Source organism: Amblyomma americanum, chromosome 1 (genome assembly GCF_052857255.1).
Source record: "Amblyomma americanum isolate KBUSLIRL-KWMA chromosome 1, ASM5285725v1, whole genome shotgun sequence".
Classification (NCBI taxonomy): Eukaryota; Metazoa; Arthropoda; class Arachnida; order Ixodida; family Ixodidae; genus Amblyomma; species Amblyomma americanum.
In genome coordinates, this window is record NC_135497.1 from 522,558,067 (window position 1) to 522,570,741 (window position 12,675).

A 12,675-nucleotide genomic window follows, 5' to 3' on the forward strand; every position below is an offset into this window, starting at 1 on the left:
AAAGCTCTCCTCTGTTATGAAGGCTTACTCCACGGACCCAGAATCTTGGCTTCAGTAAAGGACCGAGGATCTAAACGGAGGAGTATTGCAGCCAGGAGTGCACGCTCAAGTTGAAACCGAGGGCAGTTACAAATAAGGTGTTCTATAGTTTCGCCGCACCCACAGATCTCACACGCAGGAGAGTTTGCCATTGCGATTAAGTGGGAGTAGGCATTTGTGAACGCCACTCCCAGCCACAGGCGATACACAAGAATAGCATCGCAGCGGGAGACGCCGGACGGAGGACTGAGTCGGAGTAAAGGGTCTAGGCTGTGCAGACGGCACGGGAAGTTACCAGTAGAAGACCGTGACGCTAAAAACGCTTCGGCCAAGCATTCGCAGATATCTTGCTGCGTCGGCTCTTGTCAACGGTATCTGGACAATGTTGGTACTGCCGTAAGCCGCCCGAGCTGCAGCGTCAGCTGCGTCGTTTCCGACAATGCCAGAGTGTCCCGGTATCCACTGGAAGACGAAGTCATGACCCTCTTCCTGCGCCTGGTGTTGGAGATGTCCTAATTTGTCCACAGAGCAAGTTGGGCATAACGTGCCTTGATGAAAAAAACATATATATTAAGAAAATGTATCCCATGGCCTTTTTCTCTTTTTAGTTTGAAAATTCTTGGCAATATGATGTGGAAGTGGGATCTTGGTTTCTGTTGTATTCAGAAAAATTCGGTGATCTTGTAGCGCCTCATAAACCGTGACACTGTTGTTGATTTAGCTCACTGTCCATTTTGATCGGAAGATGAGCGGTACGAAAGTGAATTATGGGGTCTAGGCGGTGCAGACGGCATGTGGAGTTGCCAGTAGAAGATCGTGAATCTAAAAGTTCTCTTTGGCCATGCATTCGCAGATGTCTTGCTGCGTCGGCTCTTGTCAACGGTATCTGGATAATGTTGGCATGTGTGGTGAGCTCGGCTTTACTGGCGTCAAGCGGTTGTTCAGCAGCACTCCCTGGGACAGCCGCACGAGCTTGTTTAAAAACACATTTCCGAAGCCTTGAGAAGGAGATGTCATGGATGCACATGCACATGTCTATCTGCTAAATTCATTTGCCTGCGACTGCTTGCTACGTACATGATTTCTTGTCTGCTGAGGGACGTCGATGGTGAGCACAATCAGCTGTGTCAGAAGTGTAGAACACTTCCCAGATTTCCTGAATCCTCCTTAGATTTTACACTAACAAAATTTATTTGCTGACATAAAGATGCATATTTGCACCTTCCTCAGTGATCGGCTAGGATTCCAGGGCCACTTATCTACTCACATTTGTGTGGTCACGACAGTACATTTACTACACAGATTCAAAGCTACAATAACAAGGTTTAGTTCAGTTCTTTGAAAAGTGCTAAGCATTGTTCCATGGTGGTTGGCTCTGTAATACCGACGTTGCCCTGTTTCTGAGAGTCCTGTAGTATCAATGGAACCGTTGACCTGTCAACGCAAAGACCGCATTTAATTTGAACCCATTCCTTTAGCCTTCGGATTGACTAAAATGGCTGTTGCTGCTTGCATTAGCAGATTCCGTGCTTTGCACCAGCGCATAGTTCTTTTCTTGCACGATGCGCATGCCTGAATCAGGAGTGTTACATTTTTATTTTCTTCTGCGGTGTACTCTGTATAAAAAGTGCTAACCTGGAATTGTAGGCTGCGGGCAGGCATCTTTAAGGTTATAATATAAGCACGCAGTTCTGTTGTTTTATTTTTAAGCAATTTAATTCACTTTGGGCACTGAGCAATTCAAGCCAGGATGTGAGTCGCTGAGCCCCGACAGTGATTTTTACACTAAAAAGAGAAGTGCTTTGGCAACCAGAAAGTGTGTGTGCTGGTTAGAAGTCAGTGTGCCTGGCAGTCCACAGATTACCATAAGATTCTGTGCAGACAGTGGGGCAAGCATTCTGATGGCAATTCCAGTGTGTAAGAAAGGTATATAATTCAAGCAGCGTATGATTTGTGCTCAAATCGAAAGATTTTATGTCTTTCCCCTCTGCACATTAATAGGACAAGAACACATGCGAGAATGGGCCGTACGCATTTTAACTCTGTCCACTCTGATCAGCAAGTTTCTATGTTTGCAAAGCGTAAGTGCATTGAAAAAAGATCTTTCGCCAGAAACACTGTTAATAGTGTTGATAGTTTGAGTATATATTGTCAGCGAGGAACGGTTGACGTACGCAGGGCTGGTTTAATTATACTTGCAATACGCTGTTCGAAGGCGCAAGGCAGTAGGCAGCTCGAAAGATGAAGACGAGGAAGCATCTAGCCCCGAGATGGCTCAAGGCTTGCCAACTGCCAGGTAACACAGTTTAGCCGCGATACGGCGCCACTATAGGAGTTAGTAGTGTGGCATTACTCCCCCTACTCTGAAAGACACCGACTCGGTGGGGCAGCAATTGGAGGAAGGACGATAAGGGTAGTCGCATGTGTCGGGCGTACAGTGTAGCCACGCTCGAGGGCCTAGCGGTCGTGGTTCGGCTTCATCCGGGCGACGTGGGCAACCTCGGAGGTCGGCCGTCTAGAAGAGCGAACTGTTCCCTGGGAATAACTTCGTAGGTGACTTCACTTACCTAGCGGAGCACCTCGGAGGGGCCAGAGTATAGGTGTAGAAGCTTCTCAGAGCACCCTCGCATGCCGATTGGGCTCCACACCCAGACTTGTTCGCCGGGCTGGTAACGCACATTTCGGTGGCGGAGGTTATGCCGCCGAGCGTCGAGCACTTGCTGGTGCCGTATGCGCTCCCGAGCGAGTTGGCGGGCGGCCTCAGCATAACGAACAAATTGGGCAGCACCCGTAAGAGAGGAGGTAGGGCTAGCTGGAAGCAGCTCTGCATCCAGCATGGTTGTGGCTTTGCGACCATGTACTAACTGAAATGGAGTGAAGCGTGTCGTTTCCTGGACTGCAGTATTATAGGCAAATGTGACGTGAGGGAGTATGGCGTCCCAGTTCCGGTGGTCGGCGTCGACATACATGGCAATCATATCGGCGATCGTCTTGTTGAGCCGTTCGGTGAGGCCGTTCGTTTGAGGGTGGTAAGCGGTTGTGTTGCGGTGACTGGTGCCGCTCAGGCGCATAACCTCCTGCGTAAGGGCCGAGGTGAACGCTGTTTTCCTATCTGTTAAAACGATGGTGGGTGCACCGTGACGAAGCACGAGGTTTAGGATAAAAAAGTTCGCAACTTCGTCAGCGGTACCACGGGTAAGAGGTTTAGTCTCACAGTACCGGCTGAGGTAGTCGATGGCGACCACAATGTAGCGGCTACCCAGCGAGGACTCCGGAAATGGGCCAAGTAATTCTATGCCGACTTGATGGAAGGGGTCCTGAGGCGGATCAATAGGCTGCAGTAGAGCGGCTGGCTTAGTCGGCGGCGTCTTGCGACGCTGGCAGTCGCGGCAAATTCTTACGTAATGCTTCACAACTGCAGCAACCCTGGGCCAGTAGTACTTTTTCCGTTTTCGTGCCAAATTTCGACAAAAATCCAGGTGACCAGAAGATGGGTCATCATGGCACGCCTGCAGAACTTCGTCGCGAAGAGCCGTAGGCACAACGAGTAGCCAAACAGCGTCCGTCGACCTGTAGTTTTTCTTATACAGGATGCCGTCGCGTAGACAGAACGGCGACTGTCCGCGTGAGAAGTGTCGTGAGGGAGACTGAGCGCTTCCTTTCAGATACTCAATGAGAGGCCGTAGTTCCTTGTCGTCTCTTTGGTGTTGAATCAGAAAGGACGTAGAAATGGCGCCAAGAAAAACTGAATCGCCGTCGGGGTCAGCACGGGGGCCCTCGATAGGAGCACGAGACAAACAATCGGCAGCACAGTGCTTCCTACAAGGCTAATAGACGATGGAGACATCGAATTCCTGAAGTCGAAGGCTCCAGCGTGCAAGCCGTCCCGAGGGATCTTTGAGGTTCGCCAGCCAACACAGCGAGTGGTGCTCATTGAGGAGTCGGAGAGGGCGGCCATGTAACTACAGATGAAATTTGGTCACTGCCCACACAATGACCAGGCATTCTTTTTCGGTAGTGGAATACTTTGCCTCAGATCATGACAAGCTGCGGCTCGCGTATGCGATTCCGCGTTCGAGACCATCCTGCCACTGCACAAGGACCGCACCGAGGCCGATGTTGCTGGCATCTCTGTGCAGTTCAATGGTGGCTGACTCGTCGAAGTGTCCAAAGATAGGCTCACTTTGGTGACGAGTTCGGAGGTCTTCAAAGGCTTTCTGTTGCTTCAGGCCCCAGAAAAACGGTTTTGAATCTTTTTTGAGGGGGTTGAGGGGCTCAGCGATCTGGGAGTTCTGCACAAAACGCCGATAATAGGCGCAGAGACGCAAAAAGCGGCGCAAGCTTAGCTTATCGATGATCACAGGAAAAGCTACGGCGGCTGTCTTCTCGGGGTCGGGGCTAACCCCTTTCACACTCACAATGTGGCCTAGAGACTTCAGCTGTTCGGAAGCGAAGTGAAATTTTCGTGCTTCAGGAAAGGACTGGCCGACCGAATTGCTTCGAACACAGCGCGCAGGCGTCTCAGGTACTCTTCGAACGTATCAAAGATGACAACGTCATCCAAGTACACGAGACAGGACTGCCATTTCAGATCGCAAGAACGGTGTCCATCATCCGCTGGAAGGTCGCAGGAGCCGAACACAGTCCGAAAGGGAGCACCCGGAATTCGTACAGACCGTCTGGTGCAATAAAGGTGGTCTTTTCCTTGTCGCGTTCCTCCACCTTGATTTTCCAATAACCGCTGCGTAAATCTAGCGATGAGAAGTACTTGGCGTGGCGCAGCCGATCCAGGGAGTTATCAATGCGCGGCAGAGGAAAACATCCTTCTTTGTGACTTTGATAAAAGTCGGTAACAAGCTCAGAACTGTAGGGTTAAATATTTATTTTCTACTAGAACAACAGCGACGCCCACGGGCTCGTCTACAGCTGTATCACGTCGTCCTAGAGCACTTGTTTAACATGGCGGCGAATGGCACCACGCTCCTTCGAAGAGGTCAGGTAAGGCGACTGACATAACGGCCGCCGGTTGGCGTCGACTCTAATTCGGTGCTTTGTGAACGATGTTTGCCTAACCTTAGAGGTCGAGGCAAAGCATTCGCTGAAAGACTGGATAACGCTTTCGAGGCAGCGTTTCTGATTAGACGGGAGTTTCGGGTTAACGGCTGTTTTTATTCGATTGGTCGGTGCCTCCACTGATGCCCAGGTTTTGGACAAAGCGTGCTGTCCCGCAAATTCGCTGAGTTCTTCGAAATACGCAATAGCTTGTCTGCCAGGTTCACAGCCAAACCTGATCACCAAGAGTTTGGTTCGGCCATTGTTCAGCTCATTCCGCAGGCAACACACACTTGCCGACCAAGGAGCAGCGACATGTTGGTTTCAGCGATGCCACAAGTTCTGGTGATGTTGTACCAATCTACGGTAACAAACATGATATGTCTTCACGCGATCAATACGTGGTCGTCAAATACGCGTAACTTAGTCCCGCGTGGCTCGGAATCGCTGTCAAAAGTGGGTTGAGTGGAAAATGACACGACCACCTCCTGAAGGTTGATGACAGCACCGTACTCCCGATGGAAACCCCAAACCGAGTATGATGTCTTTGGAGCACTGGGGCAGCACAGGAAAGCAACCAGAGTAAGTGGCACCGCGGATCTCTATTCGTGACGTGCAGACGCCAATTGGCGCAACCATATGGCCGCCGGCGGTGCGTATCGGTGGTCCAGACCAAAGGGTCAGATCATTTCTGAGGGCCGCGGCTAACGGACTGCTTATTACAGAAAAATCAGGGCCGGTATCTACAAGTACGGTCACACCACGGTTATCAGCGATTACAGAGGTTTCGGCAGACACCAGCCGGTCAAAGCACGTCGTTGTCGCTGAGGTCGTCGGGTGAGGTCGTCGTAGGTCGGATCGTAGCCGCGGATCGTCGGCTGGAGGCTGCTGACTTGATCCAATAGTGGCGGCCCTGCACCTGGGGGACGCCGTCTTCACTTTTCCACATGTGGGGACGCGCTTCTGAACTGGCTAGAAAAAGACGGGCGGCTTGGCGAAGAAAACGGCCTTGGAGATGGCGTCCAAGACTGGTGTCGCCGCGAGGTCGTTGGCTGCACGTTATCGAACATATACTGCCCGCGGCCGTTCTCTGTGGCGTGGTCGAGGTGGGTCAAGTGAAAACCCCCTTAAGCTCATTCTGCGGTAGGGGCCGTGGCGGAGGATGTGGCCGGACTCCCCGCAGTTGTAGTAGAGTGGCCTATTGCTTGGCGAACGCCAAACGCGCGCCTTGCTCATTGTGGACCCGGGCTCCTGCGGTACGACGGGTATAGCTGCAGTTGGGTACCGCAGTGAAGGTACAGGAGTGAGAGGGAAAAGGCTTGTCTCACTGGCCGAGGACGGCTTTTTAGTGCTCGACTGTGTCATCACATAGAGCGCCGGCTGCGGAGCTTGTGGGTACTGAACAGCTCGCCAGACTTTATCTCGGGCCACATCCGGTATGGCAGCGAAACTGGCCTGGGGAGCATAGAAGCGAAGTTTCTCGAGTTCTCCATCAGGCTCCTCACAAGCTCTCGAAGCTCCTCAGTGGGTAGCGACGTGGGCGTACAGTGGTGAGCGGCTGCTACACTAGCCTGACGGCCGTAATGCGCGCCCCGTTCTTGCAGAGAACGCTCTATGCTTGTTGACTCCTTGGCAAAGTCGCCTCCATTCTTGGCGGGTCACGTACCAGTCCGGCAAACAATTGCTCTTTTACGCCACGCATTATGTGGCGTACCTTCTTGGCCGCGGGCATAGCAGGGTCGGCGCGATTGAAGAGTCGCGTCATGTCCTCGATGAAAATGTTTACGCTTTCGTTCGGCTGCTGCGACCTGGATTGCAAAGCGATTTCAGCCTTTTACGTTCGTTCGTTCGTGTTGTACGTGGCCAAAAGCTCTCGAGGAAAGATCTCCCAGTTAGTGAAGGAAGCTTCGTGGTTCTCATACCATGTCTTGGCAGAATCATGTAGTGCGAAGTAATACGTTTCGTAATTTGCGCTCACCGTCCCACTCGTTGAAGCCCGCCGCACGGTCAAAGCTGCCAAACCTGTCTTCGACGTCCTCAAACCTCTCACCGTGGAATAGTGGGGGCCACTGAGGCGTGTGAAGGACGAATGGTGGGGCATTCCCGGAATGCTGACTTGTCTGGCTAGCCGTAGCGGACGTCATGACCCTTACTGATCTTGTGAGCTGGCCGAACTCTGGTTGTACGTTTCGCATGCTGCGGCTCGCTTTGTGGACTGGCATAGTAGCCACGCGTTGAGAACTGACGTCAAGAATGTCCCAGAGGTCAGCGTACACGGACCGTTACCCAGCGGCTCCATCAAATATGTCACCAAGGAATGGTTGACGTACGCAGGGCTGGTTTATTTGTACGCGCAAGACGCTGTTGGAACGCGCAAGGCAGCAGGCAGCTCGAGAGATGGGGACGAGGAATGATCTAGCCCCGAGATGGCTCAAGGCGTGCCAACTGCCAGGTAACACAGTTTAGCCGCGACACGGCGCCACTATAGGAGGTAGTAGGTTAAAGATACAGAGAGAGCTCTGTGGAAACAGGGATGCTGACCAAATCAGCACTGGGAACATACAGGATTTTTAAGCGGGAAATTGCCAAAGCCCCGCCGCGGTGGCTCAGTGGTTAGGGCGCTCGACTACTGATCCGGAGTTCCCGGGTTCCAACCCGACCACGGCGGCTGCGTTTTTATGGAGGAAAAACGCTAAGGCGCCCGTGTGCTGTGCGATGTCAGTGCACGTTAAAGACCCCCAGGTGGTCGAAATTATTCCGGAGCCCTCCACTACGGACCTATTTGTTCCTCTTTTCTTTCACTCCCTCCTTTATCCCTTCCCTTACGGCGTGGTTCAGGTGTCCAACGATATATGAGACAGATACTGCGCCATTTCCTTTCCACCAAAAACCAATTAATATTATTATTAAATTGCCAAAGAAAATATCTATGATAATTGTAGGGGAAGCTCTTTGTTGTTTGAGGCCAGGATGGGAGTTTTGCGGACTAAGACATATAAAGCCAGGTACCATGAGATAGACACGTTGTGGGTTGCGTGCGGAGAGGAGAGGAAACGGCTGAACACTTGAGACTTCTCTGTAAAGCGCTTCACCCCACAGTGGAAAGCTGTGGGGCTGATTTATCCAAGGCATTGTGGTATAAGTACAGTGAAATGAAAAGAGATTTTAAGCGGGTAGAAGTAACCAATCGTAGGTGATGTGATTGGTGGCTAAAATCAAGAGAAGAGTAAAATTTCATGTCATGGCTAGGTGGCTTCAGCCACCGCCCGATTTAAAGGGTTCAGCCATATCCATCCATCTATACATCGTAGTGTGGCAATATTAACGAGGACTGTACTATGAGGAATGGCTGTATTTTTGATATTATGGTTAATTTTTTTAGTTATGATGATTATACAAGCAAATATTCTGTGTTATTTCGACTACGAGATCAATGAAGTACATTTATCTTTCAAACTATGAAGACTTTTTGAAGGCTGTGTTGTATGGCACAGCAGTTTGTTGCTTGAAAAACTGCGTTTGGCTTTACCTGACACCACTTAAAACAGCAGACTGCAAAATGAGCCCTGTGGAGCTGGTGAAGGTATGTTAGGAACAAATACGGCAGTAAACAACACCACTGCACATAGGAGCAATTCTTGCTTTGTTGTCCTCGTCCCTTAGCGCAGTTTCAACATGCCAACTTATCATCGGTTCACCTGACAGTACACTCATATCAAGTTTTGTGAAATTTGCAGCAAGCATCAACAGGTCAGGAAGCACGGTGTACGCATATCTAGTGCATACTGTGCAGATAGCATCCTGCCTCATCATACCTTGGGCCCTTAACGTTTCTTACCCAACATTACACAGCACCTATAAGCCTATTTATGCCATTGCCATGTGCTGCAATCACGAAACACATTTTGTACTCTTGCTCTGCTAGATTGTTTTAGCCCATTAAGTTTTTTCATCCAAATTGGCAAGCTTTTCGGAAATGTTCCTGCAATAGCCAACATGCTCTTGTTCTTCACGACATGCATCTTGACTGCAATATCCCCCTCGATGAGTTTTTCTCGGCTTTGATAAAGCATGTGATTTGCTTATTTATGTATGGCTTTTTTGTCGTGTTTAACTTGTATCTAATAGCTCTGAACTGGATCAAATCTTAAACAGCCAGCCGTCGGCAGATTTTCCTTGCTGATTCTTATGGATCCTGTCTTTTCCTGCAATTATTGGCTGTCCACCAAGGCATTGCCCTTAGGCCTAAGATTTTACTACCTGCATTATGACTTTCCCTTCAGTGTTTTGTTACATGCCTTCACTGATGGCTATATGGGGTCGGCCATCTTGCAATAAATACCCTTGTTTCAGTTCTCCAAAACAACATTTTGCATGCTCTAAAATGGCATGTTACCTAATGTTACTAAAATGCAATAATATTTTTTATTATCATCAAAACTACATTTTGCCTTCTTATAGGCCTTACAAAAAAGGTATATTCACTGTATACTGGTTCAAACACTCAGCTATTCACATGGCTCGCAATGTAGCATGGACTCACCTCATAATGCGTATACGCCCACCTACAATCTACGATATTTACACCTATCTTGCACTTAGTATCGCCGCTTCCAAGTTACTTGCATTCAGATCCCCTGTGTGGCATCACCTTGGGCTTTCTAATGACACATGGCACCAACCTAACTTAACTAAAATCCTAGAATGAGTGCAGACCTGAGCCCTTGTTTTATTTTCTCAGGCTATTGTTGAAGCTCCAGTGTCACAGCACCAAAGTTGAATCTTCAAATTTCTTCATGTGATCCAGAAACTGCATTGTTTTTAACTTTTTACCGTCACATAACCAACTAATCTGTTCTGACTCATGGCTCCTTCTGCACTAGCCGCACAAGTACTGTTGTGCCTCAGTTAGCTCATGCCACTGTATTTCAAGATTGATTTTTGTTTTTGCCACTAAAGGCTGAAATGGCCTCCCACCTCACAATGCTTTCTAACCACTTGTCTATTGAGCTGGTCACTGCAGAAATCCACCCAGTAAATGATGATGTTCATCCACTGAATAAACTGATTCCCCAAAGGCAGAGAATATCTGTAATAAGGGAGTAATTACTCATTAACATTCACCCAAGTGAAGGCATAAGGCCACAAAGAAGAGCAACAAAGCTTTCCTTTGTTGCCGTATGGCTGTGGTTGAATGCTAATGGTTGATTACTTTTTAATAGTAAATTACAAACTCATCAAGTTCCTACCTGGCACATCATGTCACAGCTGACCTCTCAAGTATTGTCATTTAGTACTGTTTAGGTATAATGAATGTTGAAATAAATTGTTCTAATGAAGTACTTAGTTGCTCGGCAAACCAATACAATGCTCTGTTTTGTGCAAGAACTTTCTTCAGAATCTATTTGAAGTAATATTAGTGAAGATTTACAGACTAGTTTTGTCGGACGTTATACAGTTGCACTTACGCTAACTTGCACACTGTCCACAAGCTAGGTCTAGCCAGCTAAACCTATACACTGAAAAGCTAAGCTTGCATTATTGTGCCTATCTATGTCAGAGTTTTCCTGGTTTTTCTCTCTTATCGTTCCTTGAGATAAGCAACACAACGCCTTCATAACTTGGCCCATCAAATCATGGGTCAGTGAGAATGCTACGAATGCATGTTTATGCATGTGCTTTTATACATTCAAAATAGTGTTAACAGGGTCGTTGATTCATCTTGAACACAAAAGCCGTCAACTTCAAGTTGCAGCAAAGAGACACTAGTAACGACCAAAAGGCATCACTGCTTTTCTACTTTTTTCGGCATTCTTCGGCCTAACTTCAAAATGGTCTTTTCCAAATTTATTATGCCTTTCCATGCGTCAATTAATTCCTTTCTTTGAAAACCAGACTGGCAGTGAAGCAAGTATATTTTGTAGAAGATGTGGATAGCCAGAAGCTAATAGCACGCTCTAAAATTCAACACATGTGTTGTATGAATATCAGTCAACAGTAAGCAATGCTGACTTTTGCTGGCTAGATTGGAAACTGATCCCCTTTACATTCAATCAGTCTACATTTTGCACATGAGTGAAAATAACTCTTAAATGTTGCTTTAAAGTTATAATAGAGAACATACGCATATATGCCTGTCAGATACCTAAATAGCTCAATATTTATTTCATTTTATTGTTCAACATCATATATTTCATATTGGAAATCGAATTTTACAAATTCTTCTTGAGATGTTAGTGTTTACTTGAGATAATCAGATTATAGGGTCAACGTATCCTGTTTCCCTGACTCTACAAAGTATTCTTTCCCAGCCTAAGCCAGTAGCTGCTGCAATGTAAACCCTGCAAATTGGCTCTTGCATTTCCTCTACCTGTAATCCAGTTTGCTGGCTCCCAAATCTCATTATGTTTATAGTAATGAGAAAGACGTGTAGACTTTTATGCAATACAAAGGCACCCACTTTGTTTTGTATTCACAGCTACATTTGAGATTGCATTGAAGTTGCGCAGAGTATATGCCAGCTTATTTTGAACATGGGAACAATGACACAGCCTTCAGCAGAACTTCCCGTTCTTGTTTTCGACGCTGTATTCTGACTTGTGCAACGGTAATATGAGCTCATGAAGGAATTCTAAAGGGCTACCTGATGGCACAGTGTCACTGTGCAGAACAAAGCGTTGCACTATAGCCAAGTGATGCACGTCTAAGCCCATTTGCAGCCACACAGTGCTATTTCTATTTTGGCTTTAATAATGGAGAGAAAAACACAACAAAACAACTCAGTATTGTTGCATTGTCACTGTTCTGTAACAAGCACAACTTCTTTAATTACAACTTATTTTACCTGATCCAAAAAGCTGGAAAATTCATATTCTCTCATGTGCATTTGCATTTGTGTTCGACAGCAGTGTGAATTTTTAATACATGCACAATTCAGACACACACACAAACACACTAAATATATTGAATAGATAAGCATGCCTTTGCATTAACTGTCAGCTGACTGTAGGGAGATGAGGAAGAGGTTGCTTACCATATTAAAGTAACAACTACTGTGCAAATGCTTAGGAAAGGCTGCAAGTGAAATTCTTTTTGTTCTCTGTCAGCAGTGCAAAAACACGACAGTGTGCACTTTTGAATAACTGACTAAAAAATTTAGGTATGTAATCTGAACCATTTGAAAAATGTGATTGTCCCGGTTATAATTACAGACGGTTGATAGACGCCTGTACTGTGGCCTGACCCGATTGAAAACTCTCAATAAGAATCGCGTCGTTCTGAAATCGTGAGGATAACGTAACTTTCAGAGGTGGCAGCCTTCTGTCTTTTTTTTTGCCAAATAGTCGACCGTTGTGAAAACATAGCGATCGGACGAGGAGAAGTTCAGGATATCGATGTGTCGTGTTTTTCGGACTCTTGGGTATAAATGGTCCGTATGTCGTTTCCCACAGGATCGCTTCAGATGATCAGGCTCTCCTACGATGTTGCAAACATTTGCCACGAATTGGTTCGCGGCCGTTAGAGTCCGCCGCATCGAGGTCCATGCCATATGACATTTCGACGAAAATCTTGCAGCAAAAAAAC

General features: G+C 47.5%; 1 protein-coding gene across 1 annotated transcript in view; it reads right to left on the bottom strand.

Moving 5' to 3' along the window:
* The window catches only part of LOC144128769 (uncharacterized), a 79,435-nt gene that overhangs the window by 12,980 nt on the left and 53,780 nt on the right, over nt 1-12,675 (bottom strand). The gene's annotated exons all lie outside the window — the stretch shown is intronic.